Source organism: Schistocerca serialis, chromosome 2, assembly GCF_023864345.2.
Source record: "Schistocerca serialis cubense isolate TAMUIC-IGC-003099 chromosome 2, iqSchSeri2.2, whole genome shotgun sequence".
In the NCBI taxonomy this organism is placed as follows: Eukaryota; Metazoa; Arthropoda; class Insecta; order Orthoptera; family Acrididae; genus Schistocerca; species Schistocerca serialis.
The window spans coordinates 1,015,525,209-1,015,538,000 of NC_064639.1; the positions used below are offsets into that span (position 1 = coordinate 1,015,525,209).

At 40.1% G+C, this 12,792-nt stretch overlaps 1 protein-coding gene across 1 annotated transcript in view; it reads left to right on the forward strand.

Annotated features, from left to right (window-relative positions):
- LOC126456594 (protein lozenge-like) overlaps nucleotides 1-12,792 on the forward strand; it is a 739,855-nt gene that overhangs the window by 13,375 nt on the left and 713,688 nt on the right. The gene's annotated exons all lie outside the window — the stretch shown is intronic.

Consider the following 12,792-nt stretch of genomic DNA (forward strand, 5'->3'; position numbering starts at 1 on the left):
AAGGTGTGTCTCTTGTCCTGTATAATCGTATTTAACAGTAAATTTTGACATTCAAAACACTATTCCTTCTCATCCCATTACCTTTTAATAAGAATAAGTTAACATCTAAGGAAAATAATTTTTTATTTACTGAAGAATTATAAAATCGTGAGGAGCAGAGAAAGAAAATGGATAAACGTGAAATAAAAGTTACGCAATATATCTACATCTACATATGTACTCCGCAAGCCACCCCATGATGTATGGTGGAAGATACCTTGTACCACTATTAATCACTTCCTTTCCTGTTCCACTCACAAATAAAGCGAAGGAAAATAAACCTTAATTTCTCGTACCTTATCTTCGTAATCCTTACGCGAAATGTGCGTTTGCGGTAGTAGACTCGTTCTGCAGTCAGATTCAAACGACCGTTCTCTAAATATTCTCAACAGTGTTTCGCGAAACGAACATCGTCTTCCACCTAGTGATTCACATTTGAGATCACGAATCATCTCCGCAAATACTCGCGTGTTGATCGATGCTACCGGTAATTGCTTCCATGTCTTCCTTTAATCCGACCTGATGGGGATCCCAAACACTGTAGCAGTGCTCAAGATTGGGTCGCACTACTGTATTACAGGCGGTCTCCTTGAAGGATGAACACTTTCTTAAAATTCTTGAAATAAACCGCAGTGACTAAACCGAAGTGACCATTCGCCTTTCCTACTACCGTCCTTACGTGCTCGTACCCTTTCATGTCGCTTAGCAAAGTTACGCCTATTAAGTAATCAAGCACCACACAAACAGTGCTCTATTCGAACATTGCGAACTTCGCCAGAAGATGATTGGTACGAAACTCATTGAAACGTTGCGATAAGACGACGCCACCACTCGGCTGATAACCCGAGAAGAATCCATCATTGCGGCATTGTTTTTCCCATTCACCTGCATTAACTTACATTTTTCTACGTTTAGACTTTTAGAGCAAGGTGCCATTCATCACACCAATTTTGCGTAAGTCCTCTTGTATTCTCCTACAGTCACTTAACAACGACACCTTCCCGTACGCCACAGCGTCATCAGCCAACAGTCGCACACTGCTGCTCAGCCGATATTTAGAAAATAAGAATGGTACTATCACACTTCCCTAGGGAATTTCTGAAGGTACCCTTGTCTCTGATAAACACTCGTCTTCGACTACAGCATGCTGGGGTCTATTACTTAAGGGGACTTAGAACGGAAATTTTTTTTTCACATTTTCGGATTTTTATCTCATTATAAAATTTGCAAGTTTGTGTGTGTGTGTGTGTGTCACTTATAAACTCACATAGGAAGTATTTTATTTTATTTTTTAAATATAATCTACACCGGTTGAAAATGTTAAAATTTTGCGCGCATTACTTCAAGATCTAATATAATCGGTAATTTTTTATACAGAAGGCTGCGGACTGCTATGTTATAAAGGTTAAATTACGTGTTTGTATTGGTAGCACTGTCAAAACAGTATCGTGTCGTTTCATAGTATAAACACGCGTTGTACATCGAAGTACTAATGTTTTTTTGGAGGAGAAGTGACCGACAAAATGACTGCTGAACTGCTGCGGTATTATTGGATGGGCATTAGAAATAATACTGAGGATTTGTTGAAAATGAAGCAGGCAGCATGGGCGACCTTCTTCCATAGACTGTCGACTGATGAAAAACCAGTACACCACCTTTGCCCTCCTGGATCTGATTCACAGTGCAATTATTGCAATGCCCAGTACTCAAACAGTTCATACAGCCACAAATATTCCATCCCAGCAGCAGTCATGGATATCGTAGAACCTGTTTACAGAGACATGGCAAATCCTGAAGAAGTGTCTGCATGGTCAGACTCAAAAATGCCAATGAGTCGTTCAATAATCTTATATCGACTCGCTTAAAAAAAATGTTTTTGCTAGAATGAATATACTAAAGTGGGGAGGGGGGGGGGGGGTCAGTGCTGCTGTTATTGCTTTTGATGATGGCAACATTGGTAGGCTGAAAGTGTTACAGCATATGGGAATTAATCCTGGAGCAAGCTGCATCAGAGAACTTGAACGAATGGACAGGGTTCGCACTGATAAAGCAGAGTATGCAGCACAGTTGGCCACTAAGGAGTCGAGAAAGAAGAAAAGACGAAAAAATTTGAAAAAGATCAAGAGGATGGTATACACTATAGTTCAGGGTGCTTCTGAGTGACTAAAAATAAAAAACATTAAGCATATATTAAGTGACTTACAGTCTTTTGAAACTTTAGAAGCCGTTCCTGAAAATTTACATTTTCTGTTGCATTTTACCTAAATCTCAGAAACCACTTTCTTCTGAACTAAAAAAAGAACATAATGTTATGCATAATTAAAATTATTTAGGATAACGTACAAAAAAGTGCACGAAATTTTAACCGCGTAATTAAAATATTGTATTTCCGAAGGCAGTGGCTGAAATGCAATTGATTTAGTTCACTGGACTCAGAACATACAGTTTAATATCATGTAAAAGTTTCGTGTCAATGGCTACAGTGGTTCCTGAAATACAGGGAAGCCGAGACACTAAATTTAACATTGTCAGGATAGGGCGTTCCAACTCCCCTTAAGAAATCTTCGAGCCGGTAACAAAATTGGGAAACTACTCCATATGTTAGGACCTTCGTTAACAGTCTGCTGTGGAGCACCGCGTCAAATCTACAAATATGGAACCTGCCTGTTGTCTTCGTCCATGGTTCACAGGATTTCATGGGAGAAAAGGGAAAGCTGAGTTTCGCACGAGCAATTATTTCTAATTCCGTGCTAGAAGCTTTTTCGTTTCAAGGAATTGCATTATATTCAAGCTCAGAATATGCAAAGAATTCTGCATCAAACCGATGAATGGTAGATCTCTTTAAATGAAGATAAATGTTCAAATAATGCCTATAACGAAGAGAAAGAACGCTTAAAAAAGTGCAAGTTAATACGCCACTTCGTGCGGTTATTTTGGAGAAAAATCGGTGTAATGTATGCGAATAGAAGTTACTGATTTGTCAGAACAGATCTGCGTAAGTGCTGCGTATGATTAAATGAAACTGCATAAAAGATGCTAGTACTACCATTTCCACAGTGCCGCGCAGCGTTTGGAGATCTCATCAAGTAGGCGTAGCAACAGACATCAAACGACGTCAGGAACGGGCTGCTAGGATCTTGACAGGACGATGTAAACCATACGAATATGCATAAGAAACTCTCTGAATCGTTGGAAGAAAAACGACGTAATTCTCGCGAAACCCTAGTGGCTAAATTTACAGAAGCTGTATTCGAAGAAAAATTCGTGACCATTCAGCTGCCACTGTCGCACACCTGTTGTAGACACCAAGAAAATACTATAAAACAGATTAGGGCACATACAGTGACATACAGGTACTCATTTTTCTCTCGTTCAGCGTGGATATGGAACAGGACCGAAATTCCACCCTGCAGTGTACAGTGGCTTACGGATTATATACACAGGGTGTGTCTCTCCTAAGCGTCGTCAGGTGCATTTTATCTGGCGTTCCGGGAAGTATCTCCAATTTCGTTTTTGCAATGTGTATATTGAGCAAACAGTAAAGGAAACAAAAGAAAAATTCGGAGTAGGAATTAAAATCCATGGATAAGAAATAAAAAGTTTGAGGTTTGCCGATGACATTGTAATCCTGTGACAGACAGCAAAGGACCTGGAGGGACAGTTGAACGGAAAGGAACATTGTCTTGAAAGGAGGATATAAGATGAACATCAACAAAAGTAGAACGAGGATAATGGAATGTAGTCGAATTAAAGCGGATGATGCTGAGGGAATTACAATAGGAAATGAGACACTTAAAGTAGGAGCAAAATAACTGATGATGGTCAAAGTAGAGAGGATATAAAATGTAGACTGGCAATGGCAAGGAAAGCATTTCTGAAGAAGAGAAATTTGTTAACATCGAGTATAGATAAGTCGTTTCTGTATGGAGTGTAGCCATGTATGGAAGTGAAACATGGACGATAAGTAGTTTAGACAAGAACAGAATAAAGATTTCGAAATGTGGTGCTACAGAAGAATGCTGAAGATTAGATGGGTAGATCGTATGAGGAGGTACTGAATTAAATTGGAGAGAAGAGAAATTTGTGGCACAACTTGACTAGAAGAAGGGATCGGTTGGTAGGATATGTTCTGAGGCATCAAGGAATCATCAATTTAGTATTGGAGGGCAGCGTGGAGGGTAAAAATCGTAGAGGGAGACCAAGAGATGAGTACATTAAGCAGATTCAGAAGGATGTAAGTTGCAGTAGTTTCTTGGAGATGAAGAAGCTTGCACAGAATAGAGTCGCATGGAGAGCCGCACCAAACCAGTCTCTGGACTGAAGACCACAACAACAACAGCTGGAGTGAGCCGAAACAAATACCGCTCATCACGTCTTTCATGCAGCGCCCAACGTAGACCGAAAGCATCGGTTTGTTTCCCGTTACAAACAAAATTATTTTTAAAGTGGTATTTTACGTGCACATTCGATAGCGCAGTTCCAAATTATCCTCTTGAGATATTCTTTTTATCGCTGTACATCAACAGTTACATCAAAACACAATGAATAACCAGTGCTCTAGCAGCGACAGCACCGCCCCGCTCCGTCCAGATTGCTACTGTCATGCAGCAGCGCTACTCAGTCGCTGCTAGAGTTTTAGTTATTCTTCGTGTTTTACCGCTCCACTTAACACACAGCGGTAAACTGAATATCGTACTAGACTAATATGGGACCGCTCTATCGAATGCACAAGTAAAATTCTGCTTTAGCAATCATTTTGTTTGTAACGGGAAGCAAACAGACGCTTTCCTCCGACACTGGGCCTCTCATGAAGGACGTGAGTAGTATTTGACTGGGCTGATTCCAGATACACAACGCAAAATGAAAATTGCATAGTGTGCCAAAACATCAGAGAATACGCGCCTGACGGCCCTTAGGATGGACACCCGAACTAGATCAAAAATTCAGAGCTTTTAACCGGTTTACATGCTGAAGAGAGGTTGTCTTGTTTACAGCACAACGATATTCTCATTAATACAGCCCCCACTGTCGCCAGCAACAATCCTTCTTGGTGGTACCCACTAGTGCCTTTTGTGAGGTACATTTATCATGCAATGTCCAGCAAAGTTTCCGTGAAGCCACAGAAATACCTAATTCTAGTAATAAAATTCAAGAAAAGTATTCGCCTTGCATTGAAAGCTTTCCCGCATCCAGACCACATTCAAAGTTGGAAAAAATTCCCCCTTTTCGCGTTAGATGTAACAGGATTTGTCTATCTAGAGAAGCGTAGGAAAATGTAAAATGGTGCAAGGCGTACGAATTTTTTTTAAAAAAAAAAAACAAAATAGGAGTACGCTGTAGGGAAAGGCAGGTAACATGCAGCAACCGAGTTCCAACAATAAGAATGTGATAAAAAGAAGTATGTGCTTGGATGACAAAGGGTGTGAGACTGGGATGAAGCCTTTCGCACTTACAGTTCAATCTGTATATTGAAGAAACGATCACTGGCATCGGTAAAAGAATCATGAATGGAAAAAAAAGATTATGTTCAAATGAGATCGATGATAAGCCTTTTTGATGAAATTGCTGTTCTCATTGAAATTGAAGAAGTATTATAAGACGTGTTGAATGGGATTAACAGCCTAAAGAGTACAGTATACGCAGTGAGGGCAAACCGAAGAAATATGAAAATAATGCGGATCACCAGAAATGAGATTATTGGTAAAGTACACGTCGAAATTAGAGGCTACGAAGCAGACGAAGTGAAGGAATTCTGCTACCTAGGCAGCAAAATGGCCTATGGTGGACGGAGTAAGAAGAACATAAAAAGCAGAATGTCACTGGCAAAAAAAAGGGTATTCCTGGGCAAGAGAAGTCTACTAGTATTAATCGTAGGCCTTAAATTGAGGAAGAGATTTCTGAGAACGTACCGTTTGGAGCACAGCATTGTGTGGTAGTGACACATGGACTGCTAAAATTCCGGAAAAGCTGCCTTTAGGCGGTGCTATACAAGGATGATAAAAACTAGGAGAGGGGTTCTCCACAGAATCTGAGAGGATAGAAATATGAGGAAAACATAGACAAGAACAAAGGACAGTATGATATGACGTGTGTTAAGGCATGAAGGAATAGCTTCTATGGTAGTATGGAGAGCTGAAGACGGTAAAAACTGTAAGTGAAGACGGAGACTGAAGTACTTGCAACAAATAACTGAGGACGGAAGTCGCAAGTACTTGTCTGAGGTGAAGATGTTGGAACGGGAGAGAACTGGTGGAGGTCCCCAGCAGACGAATCAGAAGACTGACGACTCATAAAATAAAGAATAAATAAGAATTTAAGGCCGCAGCGCGTAGTTCGAGCTACCTGAAAATCTCATTGGCGTATTGAAAGCGGTCTCTGGGATGGCATTTAATGCACGTTATATAGCTCTCCGTATTCAAATCGGTACCGTACAACTGCTTCCCCAACAACTCATCGATTAGCGACTTACCGGTTGTCATGTCGAGATCTGTAAAGTTTGGTGGGAAAGTCGCCAGCCCCCGTCGGCGTTAAAAGAGTGCTCAGATGGGGCAGCAATTGCCGCCTTCATGCTCCGGTGCGGCCGAAGCCTCCCGCGGCGCAGGAAACCAAAATTGCTCTCTCTGGCGCGCCAGTTCGGCGTCCCCTGGCGTCGTTTGACGGACAGTATTTGGCCGCGCCGGCAAGAAGAAGCTGCGTGTCCAACTTCTTATTTGTAGTCCGTCGCTCGACCGCAAACGGCATGGCGAGCGGCGCGTAACACGCAGGAGTCCTTTGCCTTTGGCAAACTGCGGGCAAATTCTTCTGCTGTACCTGAGGTACGTCTTACTTCCACAGAAATTTTCCGTAACGTTCCGGTTACAGGGGCAAACTATAAGTTTCTGGAGGTAGCTCACAGTCCTCAGCGACGTGACATAAGCAAAACACAACCCTTATTATAGAAACTTCGATTGTATAGGGTATCAAGGGAAATTTGTTACTGGATTGAGCATTTCTTGGTTGGGAGGACACAGCGTGACATTATCTTGGATGGAGAGTCATCACCAGATGTAGAAGCAACTTCAGGCGTGCCTCGTGGAAGTGTGTTCGGACCCTTGCTATTCTTGTCGTGTATTAATGACCTTGCAGACAATATTAGTAGTCTTAAATTTATCCATGTCATGTGGATGTTATATGATGTATGTAAGTTACTGCAACAGTCACTTGTTACTAACATTTTATTAACATGACGTGTTTCGGCAGTATACTGCCATCGTCAGGTGCATTAATTAATATGCAGTGAGGTTAGTTTTCCTTTGCTGTGTGTGCCAAGGTTATATGTCGAAATAGATGCGTGTTCAGGACGATACACATGTTATACTGTATACGTTATATGATAAGCATAATGGTAATTTTGTTAGTGCATCTACTTAGATTTCTGTAGGTTATTTCGTTGTCTGGCACGTGGAGCACAGTAACAAGTATATCACAACTTAACACTTTACAATCATTTGTTTACGTCAAGCCAAAGACTCTTAAAAGCTAAGATAAACTAGTTCCGATCTCTAAAACAGTACTACACCGTGAAGATGTAACATTTATATCTACATGTATTTTTGTAATGGCAAATATAGATGAGTAGTTAGTAGTTTTCATTTTGCCTATGAAGTAAGCATTCAACATTAGAGAACTTTCTAAAGAAGTTAAAATTATTACTTTCTAGTTTATGGTTTAGCAAACATGTCTCCAAGTATTCTGTCATGAATGAATATTTCCAATTCTTCCTATGACTCCATTTGGTGACCCTTGTCCATGCTGGCCGCGGTGGCTCAGCGGTTCGAGGCGCTTCAGTCCGGAACCACACGGCTGCTACGGTCGCAGATTCGAATCCTGCCTCGGGCATGGGTGTGTGTGATGTCCTTAGGTTAGTTAGGTTTAAGTAGTTCTAAGTCTAGGGCACTGATGACCTCAGATGTTAAGTCCCATAGTGTTTAGAGCTATTTGAACCCTTGTCCATTTTATGTAGTATATTAAGATCATGTGCGGGAGCCGTACCAAACGCGAAAGTATAGAGAGAAGGTCAGCACGAATGGCCACAGGTTTTTTTTTTTTTTTTTATTCATGGGAGAATTTATTGGAGATGATGAAGAAACTGGGGTGACAGATTTTAGAAGGTAGACGCAAATTATCCCGAAGGAAGGATAGAAGTTTAGAGTAGACGTCGAGACTATCAGAAACGGGGTACAAGGATGGGAAGGAAATCGGCTGTGCTCTTTTAAAAGTACCATCTCAAAATTTTCCTGGAGCTATTTAGGAAAATCACGGAAAACCTAAATCTGGATAGCCGGACGCGGAACTGAACCGTAGTTCTCCTGAAAGCGACCACGCTAACGACTGCGCCATCTCGCTCAGTAAACTCTCCGCAGAAAGCCTATTTGCGAAATTCCAGGAAAAAGCTTTAATTAATGAATCTAAGTACGTACTACAACCTTCTGCGTATTGCTCCCGTAGGACTCTCGAGGCAAAACTGGACTAATTACAGTGCGTTTATGCAATCGTTCATTCTGCGTTCCCTTCGTGAATAGAAGAAGAAGAATTATTGCTACAATGGGAAGTGCCCTCTGCCATGCACTTCACAGTGGTTTGGCCGAAGTGGCCGCGCGGTTCTAGGCGCTACAGTCTGGAACCGCGAGACCGCTGCAGTCGCAGGTTCGAATCCTGCCTCTGGCTTGGATGTGTGTGATGGCCCTAGGTTAGTTAGGTTTAAGTAGTTCTAAGTTCTAGGGGACTGATGACCTCAGAAGTTGAGTCCCATAGTGCTCAGAGCCATTTTTTTTTCACAGTGGTTTTCAGAGTAAAGCTACAGGTGTAGATATAGCTCTAATTCACATTCCATTTAACCGACGGGCACAACAAATGGCCATTCTGTAGATGGATCAAAAACGGCATTCCGCAACTACAGTTGGGCAAAACAGGATTGTCCCGTAAAACCTTAAGATAGGCAATTCAAGTAAACATCATTCGCCGCCGTTGCGAAAGATGTAAGATGGGTTGTCTATCTTAAGGTACATAAAATATTTTGCAGGCCAACCTGCACGTCCGCTTTTAATAAACAATCGTATGGTACATGGCACAAGGTTCACTGTACGTTTTCATAAAAACGGTGAAATAAAAAAACTGTGTAATAGCGTTTTATTGCCTCTCAAAACGTTAGCGTTGAAAATTTATATACTTTTCAAACCCTCGAATCAAAACTCGTAACATTTTTCCCACTCTGATGTCGGCCCCAATAAACATGGTTTAGGAAGAATTTGACTGCTCCTTTATGAGATGGAAACTGCTCTCCACAATTTTTTTTTTTTTTTTTTTTTGTATAAGGGGCATAACGACATCGTTAGGCGATGCATCTGGGGAATAAAGGTCAGTGAGAGATTAATTCGTTGTTTTTCACAGTTAAATAGTCGATTTTTGACTGACAGCTTACCTTTTCATGATGAACAATGTAACGAAGTTTTCTGCTGCTTTCTTGATTTCATCAATGAGCTTTAGTAGGCATATTGTTGTAGACCATGCAGCATCGACTGTTCTTCGACTCTCTAAAGTAATAGTCGAAGCGTTAGAGAGTAACGAAATAAAACACTAACTGACACGAGCGTGTTTTGATCTTCGGTAAAATTGTGTGGAATACACCGAGAAAACATCTTTTTCACAGCTGAATACTGATACAGAATAGAATGTATTGCAGCTTTCGATATGCTTGACAATAACAATACCCGTAACTCAAAGACGTCACATACTGATCCTCTTCAGCTGTGGGTTTGTTTATGAACTAACGATTCCTTCTACCTGTCGCGACTTTTTTAAATTGGTTTGGCCTACTAAGGATCACATGAAATAACTTATGTCTTCTTTAGTTTCCTATTTCTTTTTTTCTAGTAGTTATTCTCCTTTCCTATGATTTTCTCTTCTTTCTTCTGTCCATATCGTGCCTTTCTTTGTATTCGCATTCTCCTGAAAGCCTATGGTACTTCTTACTTGGGCTCTCTTATCTTTCTTTTCTTTCATCCTTCGTTATTTCCATTTCTCTCAGATCTGCTTAACTTCTTTGATCCACGTCATTGAAATTATTGAGTTTCTGTCAAAAAGCTAAAAATTCTTTTTATTATCGTCTTTTTCATCTAGCCTTTACAGGTGTTCCTAGAATATAACTCCTCTTCCTTACTGTGTCTGATATTTGTTCTATTTTTTCATCAGCTTCTGCATTACTTCTGGGTTTCCATTACCCATTCTCATATTTTGGTCCCAAGACTTCCCTGATGATTTGTCTGTCCTTTTCCGTTTCACCTAATTGTTTATCTCTATTTGACGGAAGGCACTCTGAAGCACAAATGCATTGTGGATTAATGACAATATTGTACTGCCGGGATTTTGCAGCTATGGAAATGAATTTGCTGTTATACAGAGCTCTTGTTAGTTGAAAAGTTACCTCCAATTTCATTGTTGAGTTAGTGTCTATGTTCAGTGCATTTGGTTGTATTATTTCACGCAGACATTTAATTTTTTTCTTTTTGTTTCTATTTTTCACGACGAGATTCGGGAAATAATTTCCATTTGCAAGTGCGTTTCTCGTGTACCATTCCATTTATTCACGCTGTTTTCGACGAGTGAGATGTTGCCTTGTTTTGTTATAAATAAAAAAGGGTGAGTGACTATTAATTACTAGTCGATCTTCATACAGAGTTAACATTGAATTTGGGAAGAACTTCTACCTACAGTATCTTGCAGTGCACTTGTGCAGAAATTCACGTATTAAACATTACACACAATTGAAGCTTCCTGGTGGATTAAAACTGTTAACTGTGGAGTTACGTAAGGCACGTCTCTAGCCAGTATTTTGAACGTGGTGTCCAGCCGATCAGTCGTATTGTTTGACGCTGAGGCTTTTTGAATCAGATTAAGCAGTGCGGTCGGCCGGACATTCATTCTCTTCTCTGAACTTTCAGCTGAAGCCTGAAGAATATTCGTTCTGCCTGCGGCCGACTTGTAAAGTACAGATATTCCTCTTGCGATACTGAGACGGAAATTTTGAAGCTACGTCGTCCAGGATTAGTGGTCGAACTGTCGCTTGCTCGCACTACCCTCGCGTAATCCTATGTTATTTGAATTCTGAGGTTCATTTACAGGACGTACTTCGCAATTGTGTATACTCATGAGCAATGATAGCTCTTTGTGCGATTCGTTAGAGTACTTGAGGATCAATTTCTAGTTCTCAGTGGGTCATCAGAGCATATCTATCGCTTTTCACATTACTTTCCCACTCTTTCAATAATACTGCCGGGATTATCGTGAATATGGGGTTGTTTCCTGGAAATCAAAGATAAGGTCACTTTAGCAGACGAAAACATTGACTAGGAAGTCATTGAGTCATACGGTAGCTTCGCAACTCATGACACGAAAATCATTTATAACAGACGGCTTTCGATCTCTTTACTCATCTTGGAACGTACAGTCTCGGTATATTAAGAATAAACTTCAAGTGTTGCACAACGTCACCATTCCAGTGTCTCCCTCTGGATGTGCAGTCACTGCAAAAAGCAGTATAACATTTAGGAACATTCAGTGTACGTTCATACATACTTTGCTCCCAACAGAAGGAATACCATATACAGTGTATGCCACCGCCATCTAAAAGTGGTCGAATGCTCTAAACGATTACTTAAATTTTCAGGCATATGAAATATATGACTGGCTGTAGCAGCTATATTTTTATTAAGGAGGTAAAGAACCAGACAGGTGAAGAAATGAAAAATTTACTGTAAGTAAAAGAGGTCGCCTGAACTACGTCAGTTAGTTAGGACTAAAAATGAGATGTCTTTCACATTAGGTAAAAGACAACTCCTGAATATGTCAATTATTTAAGAGTAAAAAAGAATAATAACTGAATGTCTGAAGCTCTGTAGCATGTGGAAACGGAAGGTGAACAACAAAAACCCTACCGAAGAAAAGACTAAGACTATATGAGACTAATGTTTCTTGGGAAGATCCCACCTCTATGTCCCATATATCAAAGATTTTACTAAGCATAGTAGTAAAAGTTACCGCCGATATATGTTTTTCTGTCTACTTGTCATATAAAACCATGATTTTATTTCGCAGTGTTGCAATTACGAGGGTTATTATCAGTGTTTGTAATTCTTAAACCTATCAAAGAAAATTCTCTTCTTGAATAATAAAATGAATTATATGCAGTGTTAACGTTATTTTACTGGATCTGCTGACATGAAAAATCATTACTGTAGTTTTATATATCGGCATTGCATTTCTCATTAGACAGATTTTATATAAGTTTTTCCCTTTATAGATCACATTTGTCACACCGTAATATGCAAAATTGTATCTTCGTGATCACGATCTTGTAGTTTCGCTTCTATTAGTGCAACTTCCGTACATTGTTTTGATACGTTAAAATTACTTGTTGTCTGAGTATGAAAACAAGCAGAGCATGACGAACCAGGTTACACTCAGTAAGGGGATTATTTATAATGCAGCACCCAGTACCCGTGTTATACAGGACATCGTGTCGTAAAAGGTAGAGCGTATATCGTAGATGTACAATCTGTGTTACGAATACAGCATGTTTTTTTTATGATGCTTGTTTTCTCCAGTTTTATCAGCGCTGTCTCCCGCTATAGGTATCTAATGAAGATTAACTCTTGTTTGAAGATTGATATTTTAATACCGCAAAGTTAGCTTTTTTCGGTGTATACGTTTTATGTG